Source organism: Oenanthe melanoleuca, chromosome 5 (genome assembly GCF_029582105.1).
Source record: "Oenanthe melanoleuca isolate GR-GAL-2019-014 chromosome 5, OMel1.0, whole genome shotgun sequence".
Lineage (NCBI taxonomy): Eukaryota > Metazoa > Chordata > Aves > Passeriformes > Muscicapidae > Oenanthe > Oenanthe melanoleuca.
In genome coordinates, this window is record NC_079339.1 from 13,151,814 (window position 1) to 13,171,718 (window position 19,905).

Consider the following 19,905-nt stretch of genomic DNA (forward strand, 5'->3'; position numbering starts at 1 on the left):
ATAAAAATATTAGAAGATACTCAGATATCATGGTAATGGTGGCAACAGTAGGTACTCAAGGAAAGTTAGCAAGGAAGTTAAATAGCCTATAGCCTATTATAGAAGTGCTTTTCAGAGTTTGTCATCTTACACAGAAGAAATTACTGGGTGGGAATGTGGGAGAAAAAAAAACCCAAAACCCAGAATCTATGGGGAAAAGAGAGCTCATTGTTCCATTGTCCTCACAAATCAACAAGCTGAAATAACACTTTATTATAGAGCTCCCTTTTATCTCCTGCAAAGTGAGTATCATTTGTATTTATCTGAAATATATCAGGTCAATGTGAGATACAGTCAACAGAGATCAACAGAGAAAGACATTTTGGAGGGACAGCACTTGTTGTCTGCTCCTCAGTTTTAGTTTAAGCAGTTTGATCACCATTCTGCACACTGCTGGGTATTCAGAGAGCCAGGATTGGGCTTTATTATTCCAGAGAGCCACACATCTCCTATGTATGGCAGAAATTTCATCTTAATGGATCCCACAGCAATTCCATCAAGATACTAAATAAGAGCAAGGGAAAGAGTAAGGTTGTCAAGCACTGCAGATGAGTGCTCTGGGAGCAAAGAACTACTCATCCCCCATGTGTCATGGGCTTTTCAACATATTTCCATCTTTCCCTGGGATTAGTTGAAGAATGGAAAGGAGAGTTTGGCAACCAAATATATGCCTCTGCTTAGAGAGAGCTAAGCAGAATGAGGACGGATTACTTCCCTTATTTCATGGGCAGGAAAAGTCATCCATCAGAATGACAAATGCAGTACCTTTATAGGCTCACAGCCATTCTCTGAGCAATTCAGTGGTGCTGTTGTGAACTCACTGCTACTTTCCTGTTAATCTGCTTGAAAAAACCCCAACAACTGCTGAGGACACTAATAATAATGCTTTTAATAACAACCAAATATTATGCAGAAACCTTAGAGCAGCCTTCCAGTATCTAAGTGGGGGGGCTACAAGAAAGCAAAGAAAGAGTTTTTACAGGGGCATGTAGTGATAGGACAGAGAGGAATGACTTTAAACTGAAACAGGAGAGGTGTAGATTAGATGTTAGGAAGAAACTCCACTATGAGACTCATGAGGCACTAGAACAGGTTGCCCCAGAAGCTGTGGATACTCCATCCCTGGCAGTGTTCAAGACCAGGCTGAATGGGGCTCTGAGCAACCTGGGATAGTGGGAGGTGTCCCTACCCTTGGCAGGGGGTTGGAATGGGATGGTCTTTAAGGTCCCTTCCAACCCAGGCCATTCTGTGATTTGAATATCTCAAAGTACAAGTAGGTTGACTCAAACACTAAAAAAGCAAATGGCACAGAAGGCCCTAAATGCCAGTTTGTGTTGGTAAGACAACCAACGTGAATGGATCAGACAGTTTGAAAGAATGGATTGTGTCCTGGGGCTCCTGAAACAATGAATAACCAGAACTAAAGAAAAACAGGAGTAAAAAGGAGTTCTTATGTTTGCATCAAAAGCTATGAACAGTGCAAGGGTACAAGATATGTAAAAAAACTCATATGGAAATATCAGGAAAGAATCTCAATGCTGTTGGGTCAGGGATTTTTTTTTTTCCAGCCAAGACAGAAAGGCAGGAGGGGAGCGTTGGCATTTAAATTTTTAAAAACATTGAACCTTATGATCTTTGTTGCCATATTAAACAGAAACTTCAATAACTTCTCTGAGAAATCTTTTGTGTTAGAACTCTGTAGATTAATAGGATGCCCAAACTAATCTGAGAGTCCAGAAACAGGACTAAGTGGATATTCTCTAAAGACTGTGTTTCAATAGACTTCTCATGCACTGGAGCTTGGATAGGAATATAATGACTACTCCACTTCATCATCTAATATCTGTTAAAGACATTTAAATACTTCCTTAGTAATATTACTTCCTCCGGTTACAACAACTGCAGACTGAGACGTCCTGGGAAAATATTCTCTTATCTATAGAGCCTCTGTTTTTCTGTGACTATGAAACTTCTGTCCTTCATTAACATTCAAATCACCTTCTTTCTCTGCAGCTGGTGGAGAGGCACTTCACTTTTTTGTCTTAGCAGTGATATAGCAGAACCTTTAACCAAGAACAGGATGTGTCCACGATCACCTTTAGAGTTTAAAGTTTGTAAACTCTTAGGTTTTTTAGAATCTTGACAGCAAAACAGATAAACGGTCCAGGAAATAGCTGTAATTAGAAAATCACCTTTTTCTTTCTTTTCTCCCTCTTTTTAGCATTGTTGTTTCAAATAAACTGGCCTTAAACACTGCATAATGGGATATTCCACAAGGTTGTTCTGGTGAGACAAGTATTTGCTTGCTTTAAAAAAAAAAAAAAAAAAAAAAAAAAGTCTCAAAAAAATGCTGCTTTCCCTAACACCAGTTAACCTCTCCCTTCCACTCACAAAAATACCAAAAATTGTAATCCTACATCTTTGAAGTGAGGAAAACCACTTTAGGACAGCAGAATTCAACACTTCTTTCAGCTTTGTTAGGCACAGAAAGTGGTTTTGCAAATAGACTTTTGCAACACCACCAAAGAAATCTTCAGTCAAATTTGGCAGAGAAACTAGAAAGCAAGTTTGACTCCACTAAGTAATCTAGTTTACAGTGCAAAGAGCTAAAGGCTAAAACTGTTCCCTTTAGTAGTATCACTTATATCCTCCCTGGACAGAATTACACATTTGTAACATATTTCAGTGGCTTTTCATATGCATTATTGAAAGGGTAAGAATACCTGTTTTAATGGCTCTAGCTAATTATTTGGGAACTCCTAATCTGAACATCAAACACCAATTCTCAAAATTTTTGAGCATTATCAACAATGAATATTAAATTATAAAGACAGAGTTTAATATATTTATTATAAATATAATTTTCCAGGAAATAAAGTTTTAGTTTGAAGCTGGATAAAACACAAAATATTTCTAGATCTTGGAACTTAAATTATACTACTTATATCTTATATGTTCTGTCACCAGCCCTTTTTAATTTAATAAGTTAACTCTTAATTGTCAATTCTATTTTTTATCTGCAAAAGTAGTTCTCTTTTATTCTGTTTAGTTTCTAATACTGCATTTTTCCCTATAGTCATTAATGTAAATATTGTGATTATATTAACAATGGTCAACTATTATTTCCCTGCTGGTTTTCAGTTTATAGAATTAGTGCAACTGATTAATAGCAGAAGGAACTTATTTTGGTGTTCACTTAGTTTTATAGTTCCTACTTTGGAGTAAAACAAAAACTTTAATTGAATCAGAGACAACCATTTAAAAAGATATCTTAATTTTCTTTTTAATATTTTTCTGTTTGATGATGACAGACCAGTCAGGTTCTCAAAATTTATTACAGCTCCAATGTAATTAACTTACTAAATCTGACTTTGAAAAAAAAAACCTTTAAAACCTGTCACATTTTTAAAGAAATAACATCAAACTACTGCATTCAAGGTAGTGAAAGCACTTCTTTGATGAACACTAAATGCTCTATTGTGCTAGATGGGAACTGCATGAACATATCTTAAAAAAAAAAAAAAAAAAATTTCCCATAGCTATATAGATACAATATACTCTAAAATTATGATTGGTTGAAAGGGATATTTCTAAAACTGAACCTTAATTTGAAAATAAGCCTTTGGCACATATTTATTGAAAAATGGTAAAAAGGAAAAAAACCTCTATAATTTCTATAATAAGTAGAACATGGAGAACTGTGTACCATTTAAAAGCAGTAAGATATTTCCTTATGAATATGGGTAGCTTGAGAGCTATTAACATGTCAATAGTTTAAAATTGCCCCTACTGAATGGTAATACAAGTAGTAGCAGTTGTTACTACAACTACTGTATTTATAATTGTAATAATTGAAAGCAGTGTTACAGCCATTTGTGGCTAATCCCTCTTTTGGGCACCAGAATTTGCCATTCCTTGTAAGATTAAAAGAGGTTTTTTTTAAAAAAAAATTGTAAAATTATCAAAGATTAAGAAAGGAAACAAAGATGAAATGAGCTGCTCACCATAAAACCAGGAACAATAACCACAGGTCAACCTGCCTGGACACAAACACTGAATGACCTTGAAGGGTTTGCCTTTTCTTAGCTCATGAAAACTTATGAAAAATATCCTCTCTCTGCACCCAAACTGGAAAGAATATAAATAGCCACCAAGAAGAATTGTTTAGGAAAAAATATATCAGAGCATGGTACTTACCCCAGAGACTGGAGACTGGCACTAACTCTCAAGGAGAAACAAGTGCATGGAAACTGATCCTTCCCATCTTTACCAAGTTAAGCCACCAAATTAGTCTCCAGGATATAGCCTCCCTTCCATTTGCAGGTGCTGCTCCCCTGAATGTTAAGTTGATCACATATGCTTACAAAGCAAAGAAAAATCCCCTAAATTTCACTGGGCTGGACAGAGCAATATTTCAAAAAGCAGCTGTTGTTGGTAGCGTTCAAGTTTATTGGCAATCCTTATAAAACTGCCCCCAAAACACATACTGTATCTGATCTCATGTTAAGAAGGCTTTTCTCTAAAGAGTATTGAATCACTTTAATGTAGATTCTAATGCTGCCTTACTCCACTTTCAAGGTAGCCAGTAAATTCAGCTTTACTACAGTACTATAAAGATGTGAAAGAACTGTAACAGCATCTAAAAATGAGCTGTTGCCACTATACTGTTCAGTTTAGAAAACTCTAAACAGAATACTGATGAAAAATGTTAATGATAGCTTGCTGAGTCGCCAAGAGAAATGAGACAAGACAATTCACTATATTTTTGTTATAAAATGTAAGTTACAACATCCTAGAGAATCTGCCACAACTCCAAGAAGGACTAAAAGGAAGATCTAAACAGCTTAGTATTTCAGTAATTTAATTTTTAAAAGCCATCCAGCAGCCATACTTACCTAATCAGTACAATCCAGCAAAGACTTCAGTATTCACAGAATTTTTAACTCCTGCAAAGTCTATTGCAATGAAGCTCCTCAAAGAACTTAAAGCACCTTGCTGAATTAAGGCCTTAATCACACATGTATATACCTCTGAGCAGTCTGCATTAGATCACCAATACAGTCTCAATAAACAGGATAAGTAGGGAAATTCAAGATGCTCTAATAATGTCAGGGAGGTTCAGGTTGGATATCAGGAAAAGGTTCCTCACCCAGAGGGAGTTTGGGCACTGGAACAGCTCCCCAGGGCAATGGTCACAGCACCAGCCTGACAGAGCTCAAGAAACATTTGGACAGTGCTCTCAAGCACATGGTGTGATATTTATGGGTGTGATTTGTCCTGTGCAGGGCCAGGAGTGGGACTCAATGATCCTTATGGGTCCCTTCCAGATCAGGATATTCTATGATTCTGTGTGAAATGTTAGAAATGCCCCCTGAGCCTGTGATCCTTTAGCTTTGAGGCAGTGGCTTGTCTCCTTTATCACACCCATGTCTCTGACCCTGAGTTTCAAGACTGAAAATGAATACTGTCTTTCTTCAGTAGTGATAATGAAATTATTTTACAGCCCCAGCCCTTCCCCAGACTCTGCAAACTAATTCCATGGCATGACCTCAGTTCTACAACTCACAAATGGCACAGTAGGTACAGAGAAAAGGCAGAAAGGAGAGGCACTGTATCCCCTGGCATCTCTGCATGGCAGCTGGTGAGACAAAACAAAAAAAATCAGATCACTGCCTAGAGAGTCTATTGGCAACTCTCAGTTGCATCTGGGAACAATGACCCATCAAAGCTAACTATGCATTGTTAATATCCCTACCTAATCCAGGCAACGGGAAAGAAAAGTACAAAGTGCCCTAGCAAATCCTACAACCTTCCAACACTCTCACATCTTCATTTTCCCTTTATTTTATATACTGGTAAGCATATCAACAACCATTATTGCAGCAGTGTTCCCAGTGCTGCCATAAACATCATCTGGGGCCAGGTTGGGGGTGAGGGTGCATCCACTGCTGCCAGAAGGTATTTTATTCCATATTCCCACAAAACACAGAGAAACCAAGGAGGTCTCATTTCATACTTCCACCTCACTGGTCTAGGGAGAAATTAATGTAGTGCAGAACTTCCCTACAGTGATATACTTGGGTCTGGGAAACATGTTTCTGAGGGCTGGATTATGATTTTTGAGATGCAGAATTTTCGAGCTGTTGGGTTCTAAGCCTGCACAGTCTTAAGCTTGCAGCTATTGGCATGTTTGACATTTTAAACTATGAAATACCAACCTATTTTGAAATTGTCCAAATCATTAGTTGTGGAATTTTCCTAGCACTTCATGAATACCACTGTTAATTGGGCAATTAACTCGAAACTACAGAATATGCTGTGATGGCATGATATGATATAAGCCATGTAAAAGAAGGAACAGCCAAGCAACTCAGTATGTTGAAAGATATTAATGAAGTGGCAAAATCTGCCAGAAAAATAATAATGGGTGATTTTAACTACCCCAATATTAACTGGTTGAATAACACATCTGTACATGGTTTGGAGAAGCAGCTTATTGATACTATAAATGGCTTCTTTTTGGAGCAGCTCCTTCTGGAGCACAGAGGAGGAGGAGTTCCACTCAGTTATTAATTTGTGTGTGTGTTTGTGTAGAAAGCAAGCATGGGTGTTCTGCTAAGCAACAATGGCCATGGGACAATGAGTTTGAATCTCGATGATGAAGTATTTCAAGTGGTAACCAAATGGTTAAAGGCAGGTGGGTGGGTGAGGAAAAACCCATGAACCACAGACATCTCAAAGGGATGGCTGTTTTGGAGGAATGAAGGAGTTTATTCACACACACAAACAAAACATCAGAATTAAAAAGAGAAGGGGGAAAATATTAAAAAAAAAAAAAAAAAAGGGCTAGGTTAGTATGTTTCTGGGGTAAAGTACAAGAATCTATGAAGTCTTAAAAAACAACTCTCTTTGAATGTGTGAACTCTGCCTAAATGTTTAAAACAGTGCACAATACTGATTATTGTTATTATGACTTACTGCTCAATATGGACAATATGAAACAAAACCATAATGCAAACTGTGGCAGTCAGAATGCATAAATTCAGTTTAAAAAACTACAGGAAAATTTTTTTTTTCCATAATTATATAATTATTCAAGTTGACCTGAAAGGAGGCCACACATACGTTGTCTAATGCACAAATCTGGAATCTGGAGCAAGAGCATGCAGGTCTTCCAACTGTTTTGAGGAATTCAGCAAAAAATATATTTGAATGTGTGTGGTTATGCTCCCCTCATCAACCTCTAGAAGTTAGTTATGTCCATAGAAAAACATCTTTAAAAACAAGACATCAAAAATCAACTAACAGAAAAATTACACGCAGACATGATGATGGTAATAGCCACCTCCCAAGTGGGATCAGTTAGGAATGGGGCTGCCAAGGATGTTTCTTCACCACATTTCAAGACCTAAAAACTTAAGAACATATTAGGTTCCCATAAGGAATCAGAAAAATCTCAGAATGGACAGCAACCAATACCTGATATTTCTGAGGTGAGTGAATACACCAGAGTTTGCACCAAAGCAAAACTTTGGGCAAAAAGTTCCTTTCAACACAGATACACTCACAGATATATTTATATATGTACTGTTTGTTTTGTTGTAATATATAATCAATTAAAAGGCCAATAACCTGGCAATGTTAAAAAGTTGCCCAAGAAAGACAAAATTAGTGAGTTCTAACAATTGCTCTTTAGTGGATATAGGGCATGGGAGACATTCAATGGTTGCAGGATAAATGGCTTTTCAAAAATTAATATTAAAATCTGTATGTTGATTTGGAGGAGGAAATGTTCCATAAAATTAAGACTTTCTAACAATACTTTAAAAATATTGGATTAAGGTGTAAAGTTACACAAAACATTGTGGTGACAAATAAGAACTTGCATTTAGAAAGAATAACTTCAGCTATTTAATTTCACTGATGGATTTTACATAAACTGTAATCATTTGGTAAAGATGGAAAAAAGAAACTCAATGTCAAGAGTACAAACAAACCCAAAAGACATACAAAGAAAAGAGAAAATGTCATTAAATAAATTGGTAGTGTGTGTTCTGTTAAGGGTGTTCTAGTCTAAAATATATCTCAGAAATACAGGTGAAGCAAGAATGAACTAATGGACACCACAGAAATTTTTAGTAAACAAGGTAAATTCTGGAACATTTTCACTCATCTCTGAAAGTGAAAATGCCTGATGTGATGTTCAGAAAAGTGTTGCTGGAATAGAATCAAGAATTAATATCATACACTCTGAAGTTAATCACGTTTCTGATTCCTTGTGTCTGCTGTAAAATCACCTCTCAAGCCTTAGGTAGTTAATTATGAGGGTTGAGGAGGGGAAACTTTTGCTTCACTTTCACTTTACTAAACTTGGCTTCAGATTCCTGAATTTTACTCTGATTGGTTCAGCAGATCTAACTGTAGTTGTGTCATATCAGTGACCAATTATTTTTTTAATAATTGTTGTATTCCAAAGTAGTAAAGCATTTGAGAAGCTAAAGATATACTAAAGTAGGAATTTCCTATACACAGCCAGTTTGCTAGCTACTCATTCCTCTTTAATCTGCTGCCCTACAAAAGTAGGTCTTGTGCAAGACAATGTGTCTCAGCTCCTGAAAACAAGAACTTTGAGTGAAGTTTTACACCTTGTGAACAGTTTTCATTGGGAAAGGCTGAAGTGAGTGATAAAACTCATGTAACCTGCTTTGTTTTAGCATTGGAGAAATGGATTAATTACTCCCTGGGGATTTTTGGATCCTTCAGGGAGTATCTTTGAGACCAAGTTTCAGAGCCAGGATTATATTTACACAATTAAGTGTAGCCTTTGAATATTTTATGATGCACACTACTGAATCCATCACATGCATGTATTAAGAACAGAAGCTGCTCCCACTTACTTCAAATTGATTTTGTTCAGTGTAGACATATAAAAATATCAATTCCTCATCACTGTGCAGGAACTTAAACTAAAAGTAAAACATTAACATTTTCACATTATTTGTATTTTAATTATTAATTAAAGCATTGCTAACAAGGAAAAAAAATTGAGGGAAAATTATTTTTTTAAATACACTTATTTTAAAACCTGACCTTTATACTTTATCTTATCTTTAATATCTTAAAGTAACATTTTTAATGTGGACTTCACTTTGATCAGCCCTTTTTAATTAACTTTAGAAATGTGAGTGTTTAACAGCACAGTCTTTATCAATTTTTTTTTTATTTAGCTATTAACACTTATGTTTTACCTTCAGTAGACCATTATCAGATTTCTATTGAGTCAGGCTTTGGTATATACCAAAGATCTTGATACATCTAGCAAGCAGTTAACCTCTTACCCTGCTCTCTCTTGTAACTGTGATTATGATGAATGAGTGGTTAGTTCTAAGCAATTCTGTTTTATGTCAATAAATGAATCAAACAGCCATTGGTATCTGGGCATTAGGAGGACAGAGAGAAAATGAAGCTGTCTGTGGGCACTTTATAACCCTCACCCTTTTAAGTAATATGATTTGAAAAGTTAATGCTGACATCAGCTGTTGGTATTGCTCATCTGTTCTGTAGAATAAGACATTCTTTTTCTTATTTACCTAAATGAGAAATACTGTATATAATTTATTACTCACAGAGTGCCTTAAAGAAAATTCTCTTTACAGCTTGCCTGAGATGCTGCATTGTAGTTATTAAATTACCAAAAACTTTGAGTTTGTGATGAACAGCAATTTCTTCCAGAAATATTTAGTCTCTGTAGATGCCAATCCCTTGCTGCAAACCTGCCCAGGTATGGACTCGTGCAAGTCCTTTGATTCTACATTCTTAATTTGGCTTCTTAACAGAAATGCTTGCTGTTCCACTCTCCCAAGCATTGCAGGCAACTTCAACAGCATATAGAATTGTTTGGATGAGGATTTGCATTTCATTGCTTAGCACTTTTGCAAAGGAGTTTTGAGACAGCAGATGGATGTAGAGCATTGCACGGATCTCATCCAGCACACATATGGAGCAGCAGCAGAGCGAGGGAGCCCCGCTCACACACCGAGCATGACAGCCCCTTCAAAGAGAAAAAGCACTCCTAGCAGCTTCACTAAATGGCTCAACCTCATCAGAAAGTAAGCAAGGACAGTATGTGTCTTTGTGCAGTGTGTCAGGAGCTGGTTGGATGATGCTCTTGCCCACAGTGGTGTCCTCGTTCCAGTAACTGCTAAAAAGCCTTACAGCCTGAAACCCCTCGGGTTTACATGAACTAAAACTGTTATTGTGTGTATTTTCTCTTGTGCCATACATTTCATCCTTCATAAAGAACTGAAGGAGATTTCTGTGCTACACTAAGTATCAAAATCCCAAAAGTAGTTTAAGCTCACTATTTGTTTATGGAAGAAAAACTGTCTAAAATGAATACAATGCTTTCATAATACAAGCATTCTATGTACCCATTTATTTGCTTACTTACTAGCAAGAAACAGCCTGCATGGTCAGTAGAGAAGCAGCCAAAATAATGTCTGCTGCAGTCAGTAAAGGGGAACTCAGATAGGAGCAGGTTTCTGTGCCAGCATCAGGCAACAGACTTTCCTTCTATTAGAACTAGAAGTCCCTAGGTGACCTCCCACAACCACACAGCTTGAGATAAAATCACACAGGGGAGTCCATCAGACATCCCAGTTGGAAGCACAGGCTGGGGAGAGAGAACTTGAGATGTTGAAAAACCAACTGAACTGTTGGTATTTGAGTTCTGTGCTGCTCTTAGCAGAAGGGTGGCCCAGCCCCCTTTCCCTCCCCTTGAGCCCTTTTCCCACACCTTCCTCTCTCCAGGCACAGCTATAAAGCTCTGGATGGATGCAACAATGCATCTGTCAGATCCTCTCTGGCAAATGTGTTTGGGTACCAGATCTTAACTGAGTAGAAAGAAATGCTTTTTCCACTTCCATTTTCTTTCTACTCAACTTACTGTCTCTTAAGAATATCTAAAATATGTATATTAAGGAAATTTCTCTCAGACTAAAAAAATTCTTCGAGGTAGGTGTCTTCTTTTGATTTATTTACACCACATGTTATATACTGTAAATTTGTTTCTTACTAGATTTACAATCCTTGCTTACTTTTGTTACAACCCTTAGACAAAAACAGCAAGATAGGGTTCCACTAGAAATCGATTTTATATTCACAATTTATAAAATAAACCCAGGAAAAACAGAGCTTCAAATTGCTGAGGGTTGAGTTAAACGATGGTTTAACCAGATTATTTTACATGAGCATGTCACAATGTCAGCAGGAAAGGAGGCAGAAGAGGAAAAAGGACTCTGATACCTCCAGCACACACGTGCCAAAAAAAGGTACAGATGTTACAGCAAACAGAGATTCTAGTTAGGCTGTGGTAATATGAACTTTGAAACACTCAGCTCTTTATAGAAAGATGTATGTGATAAGCTGGCAAACACCTGATTAACATCTGTCTTGTGAAGATCAAAATGGAGATCCACTTTTTGAGACTTGGGTTCAGCATGTTGTTTTTATGGAAAGTAGAGACCATATATTTTCCCAAATATATTAACTGTAATCCAGTAGAACATGACATGTTATCAATTAAACCCCATAAGGTAATAGTACCAAAGACATATGTCTTCATTTGCTCCAAATAAGCTGTGATTTCTTTGACTTTGTTATACAAATACTCACAATTAAATAATTTTCTCCTTTTAGATAAGCTGGTATAAATACTAAGCACAAATCTGTTTGTTCAGATGCTCCATGGTGTAAATAGAAGCAGTCCTAATTAAACAAACAAGAAAAAGTACAAATGTTGCCTAAAAATAAGATTGGTTGAAAATATTAAATATTGAGTTTGAAGCAAAGCATGCTTCTGTTGATATGCTGATTAGAGTAAGTGTTTGAAAAGATAAAATTTACCTATCTACAATTTCAGTTTTGTTGTGTCATGTGTGTGCATATCCCATGTGTTTCTGGTTCTGTTCTCAAACCTTCTTAAAATAAAAAACCTGTTTGTTTTTAAAGAAATTTGATTTTGTTCCCAAATACAATTAATTTTTTTCACCATGTTTTCAATGCAGGTTTTTCACTATAGAATGGAAGACACTGAAGTTTCATGGGCTTTAACACCCTCATTTCAGTTTTTATTTTTCTGACTCTGTCAGTGCTTTCACATTGTAGCCAAGTCACGATAAAAAGTTTACACAGAAACTGAACTGATAGTTAAAAGATGTATCTAATTGCTGATGGACAAGCAAAACTAATGATATTTATTTTGCCATTTATACCTTTAAATAACTGTTGCAGTTTACTACTGGACAAACCTACTTGAAAAGAACAATTAAATAAATTAAACCACGTTAAAACCACATTCTTGGAAAAAAGGGTAACATTTAGTTAGGACAATTACTCTGTGGGCATAAAACAAAAGCACAAATGTCACATTTTCCATGAAATTTACTTTGGTATGAATCATCAATCCTGTTTTCTCCTGAACAAAACTAGCCAAATATGACAAATAAAATCCCAAAGTTGCCTGAACTGGATGATCCAAGTAATTACATGTTACAGCAGAACACATCTATGACAAAACTTTCAAAAATTTGAGGAAAAAGTTAGTATAGCCCCTGGTTGAAATAGCTTTGGTGTAGACCTCTAGCAGCATTTAGCTGATCTTGCTATATTCCCATATAAAAATATGCAGAGTTTCAAAGATCAATCTTCCCAGCACTGATCTGCATTCCTTCCCTTTGGAGTACAGATCAAACAAACACACTATAAAAACATGCCCAAATATTATAGGTGTAACATGAAAAAGGTATACTCTTCTCATTAGCATTTTTTAAATTGTGCTTAGAATTTATCCTCAAAACCCCTTATACAAGCAAACTTCTTGTCTTCCACACCAAGCCCCAAAGCTCCCACCTCCTCCTTTGCTTAGGACCTATTTGTTCAGCCTCAGGCCCTGATTCTGAGTCCATCAGCTTCCATGGTCAGCTCACATGCATAAGTATTTGCAGAAATCAAACTTTAAATGGAAAACTACCTCAGGTCACAACCTGTCCTATTAGTCTATTTTATCAGTCCAATTTATGACACTGTACATTGTCCTGTTACTGCACAGTAAGAATCTGTATCTACCTAACTCATGTACAGGATATTTGTAAGTTTGCAAAGTAATAGACATGATTTAAGATCTAAACCTGTATTACTGTAGAAGCTGTACTTCAATGCTCTTCTCAGTATGTGAGGAAACACAGGGCTGAATCCATCAGTTGTGCCTCCTACATCTCATTTTATTTTCAGTTTATGTGAACTTAAGGTTAGCATATGTTTCTGGATATATAGTGCAAACCACTAAAATGAGTTGTTTAAGCAGGGAAGAGCAGTCAGCAGGGTGCTGGCTTCTCCAGATATTCACATCACTGTGACTGAGGCTGCAGAGGACCCTGATCACAGGCCAGGCTGTGGCTCATCATTTCATGCAGCCACCAACTCAGCTTTGCAGCTCAGGCTGCTGAACCATGTCCCAGCTCTCATGGCCACGGGGGTCTCAGCTGGGCTAACAACTTTCCCTGCAATGGCCAGTGTGACTCATGTACTCCACACCTCTCATGGAAGTTTAAATCCTTATTTGAGTGACCTGAACCCAAGGATTGATTTCAAACTACTTTTTTATGCCACATTTTTTTACTGCAGCTCTTTGTTGATGTCAGCCAAGAAGAGCAGGACTTGGATGAGTAGTCCACAATATAATTATTAAATCCCTTTATATGTTTCTAATACATGAACATGAACTGAACAATACTTAAAATTTCTCACACAATTAGCTTGGTACACAAAAATTTCACCATGAAACTACCACTAAATTTATTCTATTACTTTCCTTGGAAAATGTGCTCTATATTGAGATATAAAGAGCTACTCTTTGTATAGATTAATATAGTACTATTTCCATTTTTAAAGGAGAAAAAGGAAGAAAAGAAACTGATTGCTTAAAAAAAAAGCAGTAGCAAAGCCAGAAGGAATATAAAAAATTCCTCACTCTCAATTCAGTAATCACTTTATATTGCCCTCTCAGAACTATTTTTCAATGGTAATACTTGGTTTTAAACTGTTTATCTTATTTGATAATATTTTCTTTATCTCTGACTGAAAATGTTCATTTAAAAAAATGCTGACCTGTAAATGAAGGAAAGTGCAAATAGAATAGCAAAACCATATGTGAAAATGAACATTTGTAAAGAGGAAGGGTTATTACAAATTGAACAGATTTCCATATTGAGAGGAGGACCAGCCATATTTTTTCCCTGATGAATGCAGTTTTGTGAACATCTCTTTCCACAAATGATAGAATAAATATTTATTCATAAACTATATTTGTGACTTAAGAGAACAAGCTGCATAGATTGGTTTCATTTATACTACATCATACATGAGGTATTGCAATAATTTATACCATGCCAAGTCAAGGGCCCATTAGATTTTCCTTATTATACTTGACTAAAGCTGAGGACCATCCAAAACAGCAATTCTGAAAGTTTTCTATTTGTTTCATGAACAACCATCTTCCTCCCAGATCCTCTCCTCTGGCTTTCCCTTTGTCCAAGCATTTCTGTTTAGGAGGAGTCCCATTTGATGTATTTGAACTCAGGGATACTCTGAAACACGTTCCTGAGCTGTGGCCTCAATGACTATGGTTTTGCTGAAACCATAAAGGGATATAAAAATGTATTCCTAGTTCAGCAGATGCTGCTCATCCTCGTGTTTCCTCAATAACCCCACACAGCATTTCCTCTAAAAATCCTGTGTCTTGAGGCACAGCCCCAATTCTTTTCTAGAAATGATTTTCATTGCAGAAATATGATGCAGTGGTGTCCTTAAAAGTGCCACCATTGATGTGCTACTGTAAGCTGTTCTCCCATCATTGTTATTATTACAAAAACCAAAATAAAGTTTGAAATAACAATATTTACTGTTAACTCAGTATTTGTAGCTTCTCTGAATAGCAGAAGCATAAGTTGGCAGCAAAAAAATTCTACCAAAAGTTTAAAAGCAGTGAGGTCAAATTCTTGCTAAATGAACATGCTTAAACTGTGATACAACAGTTACATTTCAAAATTGCTTCCATTCCCCATGACAAGAGAGTATCAGAAAGATGCACATAACAGAGAAAAGAATAAATACTTACAAATACACAAGAAAATCAGCCCCAGCTCCCAGAAATCACTGGTAAGTTGCTTTTGAATTCATGAAACTGACCTGAAAATATAAAAGGAAAAGAAGTTGAAACGAAAGGCCAGAACTGATAAATGTTACTTTTTTATTGTTATAAAAGAGTTATGATTTTTAACCATGAACTGAAGAAAACAGAACACAAGACTGTTGTCACGCTTTCAGCCAAGTAATTTACACAGAATTTGTTTCCAGGAAGCCAATACCAAGAGAAACAATTATTTCATTGTTCTGCATCTCACAGCATAGCAACCCAGTCCATTATTGCTTCTAAGAACTGTCATAAAGGCAAGCATGGTTATCTTTTAATAAGGAAAATAGCTGTGAGGGGGTTTCTGGCTTGGAGATTTTTCCTTTTTTATGTTCTCAAGTGTTACAGAACATTTATTACTTTTTTTTTTTTAATCTAAGTAGTTTGTTAACAGCATTTTTCAGCTTACCTGGTGTAAAATTAATTTTTAGGTCATTTAATTGGAGCCCATCTAAGGCAAAACTTACACAAAGAAGAAAGACTAACGATTTTGTTCTCTTATGGTCTAGATCCCAGCTAGAAGCTTAGCCTAAGTACAATGCAGTCACTATAAGGCATGATTAAATCCAACATTCTTTTTCCTGCATACCCCTCAGTTCTAGTTGGAAAGGTAACAGATGCAACTCAAACCCACAGAGCTCGCCTTATAAAATTCTTTAACTAGCACAATGACTCACTTTATGCCTCTAAATATCCATGGTTTCCTCTCTCCAGAACCCCCATGCATTAGAAGGTAGTTCAGTAGTTTATTTTTATTGTTTGGTCTACATACAGCACATTTTTAGTTCTTAGGAAAACAAAGAAACTTTGTTGCACAGCCCTTGTTTCCTTTCCAAAATGTGAGGATGGATATGGGTAACATTAAACTGAAAATAGTAATGGAGCCTGGGCAACTAGTTTAGGTCAAAACCTTTTTGTTCTCAGGGAGCTATCTGATTAATTTGCAGTTCATAAAACAGTGGGTGTAAGCTCAGTTTAAAAACATGTAACTATATTTAAAGATGAAATTGTCATTTTTGTTAGCCCCCAGTAATCTTTAAGAAACACCTTCCCACAACATTTCTGTATCCTAAAGTGCACCAGCCAGTACTGCACAGTGCCTAGAGACAAGGAGAGAATACCAAACTTATCTTGATGCAGAATATCCTCCTTATTTCATACACCCACCCTGAAGTGCATATTATTCATTCCAACCAAGCTCTCCCCCATCCTGAAAGTACACATTTAATTGTGTCTTCTCTCCTGTAATACCAACAGAGAGCCAACAAATCTCATTTGCTCTATCAATGCAGTGTTGTTATTATATATTTTAAAAGCAAGTCTGAATCTCATTATCAGATGATTTATGCCATTAATGTGCTTTGGAGCCACCAATTAAACAAGGACAGTGGTTCATAAGGTCACAGTTAATTAATCTGAAAGTATAAATACACTTTAATGCACACCACCTCATGTTGAGAATTTAGGAACAAAGCACCAAACCTTTATTCTGGGCAAGCAATTAGGGGGAAAGGTTAAACATACAAAATTTTAAACTGAGCTTTAGCGCTCTGGTAATCTACCAGGGAAAAAGTTCAGTTTGGTAAAAAATGCTGCAGAACAATGTGTATGTGGAGCCCTAATTCTCACAGCAACAATGCAAGTGAGGGAGAAGGCAAGACAGGGCTAACTGTACCCAGTGATCCTGAGCAAATGAAGTCTTGCTGCTCAGATAACACCTCAGCACTGTGAATCAGCTGTGGGCTTATCCATTATGGAGCTGGGCAGGGTGGGGGAAAACCCAACCCTAAAGAGCCTGGTCTATTCAAAATGGACTCATCAGAGCTGAGGTGTCTGCTGCATTCAGCAGACTGTGCAAAACCAACTTCTCTTTCAACCACTTTCCCTTAGTAAATGTAATGAAATGGTGCAATCAAGGAAGGGTTCAGTAATACCCACAGCCTACCAACACAAGCAGAGTGCAAGGAAAATGCTGAAAACAGGCTAATCTACCAGAAACAGCTATTCACAGTGACATTTCAAGCATGAGGTATCTAGAGTTTACAGGGAAGAAAACACCTTTTTCTTACTGCCTGGACTCATTTTACCTTGCACAGTTCTTTGCTCGAAAGAAAGACAACATTGCTAACACACAGACACATAAAAGTAAACCACATGACCTAATTAGATGGAGTAGTTGCTACCTACTTTTTCTTCTATTGCACCTGTATTCCTATAGACTCCATCATGTTTATTATTTTTAGATGTCCAAGCACTTTTTCTTAAACTGACAATATTTTCTTATCCACATAGAAAACTTTCTGTCCATCAAAATCAAATAATAACATCACAACATCAATAAAAATTATTCTATTAGCTTGAACCATTTATGTTTTCACTTTAGATGTCTCGAGTTGAATTCCAGGTAACCACACAGGTTGCATAAACACATACAAGGACAAAATTGTCTCTAAAGTATTCTGTTGTTTTAATTGGTTCAAATCCCACCAGAAATTTCACTCAGATATTTTGCAGTTGAAATGCTTTAAAAAAATCCTGAATACCTGCAATTTCTGTATGTTTAGAAGATTGCTACCATCATTATTAAAGACTTGCTCTCACAATGCTACTATGAAAGGGGGGAAATAAAGCTGTAAGAGCAACTTATGCTCTGATTTCAGACACCTTTGCTAAAGACTTAGTAAAGGTAACCACTTCTCATTGACCTGACTAAGAATAATACACAGCCATCCAACAATTTAACAGAATCCTTCAAAACAACTCAATTTTCAAGAAGCTAAGCTTTGACTTGTCTTGCAAGCACATGTTGACACCAGCACTGGACATAAAATGGATTATGAACATCACTAAATGACCGTAGGACTCTGTTTACCCTATGAGTTATGAACACAAGAAAATTCCATTAAAAGCTGAATATCAGTTATAAAGCAGTCATCTTTTCACCCAGTCAGCTCATAATAATTCCCATAGGTCTCAGTCTTTGGGAAAAAAAAATCCATTTTGGAAAGCAGAAAAAAATTACTAATTTTAAAAAAAGCTTAATTAAAATATTCTGGCTCTTCTAAGATAGAGGCTCTACAGGTACCCTGCATTTTCTGTGCACAGTCACCAGTGAGCATGAAGGAAGCCTGGAAGCAAAAAATGGAAGCAGTCATTTAGCAAAAAGCATGGCATCATGTTATATCATTTGAGAATGTGGCCTATCATTGTGGGCTGCTGAGACTAAAATATGTATCATTTAAAAACTGTTAAAAAACTATTTTCAGAATTATAGCATGATGTGCAATGAGAAAAAGCAGTAATACAGAAATGAAACTACACATTTAGGGCCTGAATCACATAGTAATTTCACACCCTTAAATGTGCAATATTTCACAATTAAAGCATCATTAATGACCTGTGAGTGTCAAGACATAATCACAAAAATGAAGGAGGCAGTTGGCTGATTGTAATGAAAACCTTTGAACTGGATTTCCTAAAATCCTCCTTAATTCAGGTAAAGGACACTTTTTTAAGATGGTTCAATGAAAAATGTTTTACTTACTCACAGAATATTCTTCATACATGATCATTTTGAAACAGGAAAGCAAACACAATAATTAACCACTACCAGCAAATTCCTGCTAACTTCCCTTTGTTTCACTTCTGTTCAAGCACTCAAGAATTGTATTTTACTGCCTTTGCTGGCTTGTTCCTTGAAATCTTTACTCTTCTTCATTCTATGCATAGCAAAAAAAAAAAAAAAAAAAAAAAAAAATCCCCAAACCAATAAACAAAAAACCCATCTAAACCAAAGTAACTACAACATTGTTTCCCTATCCTTTTCATTTTAAAATAGTCCCTCTGCAGAGATCTTCATTTGAATTTTTGTACTCCCTAACAGAGATTGCAGTCAAGTGATCCATCAAGGAAGGAATCAGAGCACACCACCTGTTGCACAAGTGGTCATTTTAAAACACAAGTTGCATCACAGTGAGGTAAGAACCACACCACAGCCCATACAGTGTAAAAACTGGTCTCCAAAGCTCTATACTCAGTTGCTGCTTTTGTTACAGATTTTCTGCTCAACCCTCAGCAGAAGTAGCTTTGTGCCTCTTAGTTCCTTACACACAAGAAGGAGCTAGTATTTCTTCCCTCTGTAGCAGTGGTGCTTTACAATTCCACACCCCAGAAGCTGTGATGTCGTTATTACAGAAAAGAGGCTCAAAAGAAGTCCCTAAAATAGGCCACATCTCCACAGTTCTGCAGGAGATATGAGCTCACTCTGCCCACACTTGGAGATGACTGGCCACAAACCCACTCTAATCCAGTTTAGCTCTGGTTAGCACTTACGTAAACTACATGACTTCCAGTTTGGAGGAACCTCACATCTGCCTACAAAAAACATGTCAACAAACACACACAATGATGGTGTTTCTGTCAACTACCTCTTGAAAAAGGAGCCCCATAAACATCACCATTTTTGCCAAACTCCACAGACAGTGGTTCCCTGTCTTTCCCAAAAGGGTGTCACTCAGTAGTGGCACATTACCTGGCAGTGTTATATTATATAACTGCCTATAAAAGCTCCTTATCATCTCTTCTCTAAGAAATAATTGTGCTATTGTGTAAATGTC

General features: G+C 36.6%; 1 protein-coding gene across 3 annotated transcripts in view; it reads right to left on the reverse strand.

Annotated features, from left to right (window-relative positions):
* The window catches only part of SOX6 (SRY-box transcription factor 6), a 360,677-nt gene that overhangs the window by 294,028 nt on the left and 46,744 nt on the right, over positions 1-19,905 (reverse strand). For all 3 annotated transcript variants that reach the window (XM_056492466.1, XM_056492469.1, XM_056492463.1), the window contains exon 2: positions 15,215-15,285. The gene's annotated coding sequence lies outside the window, so the exon portion shown is untranslated. The remainder of the gene's footprint in view (positions 1-15,214; positions 15,286-19,905) is intronic.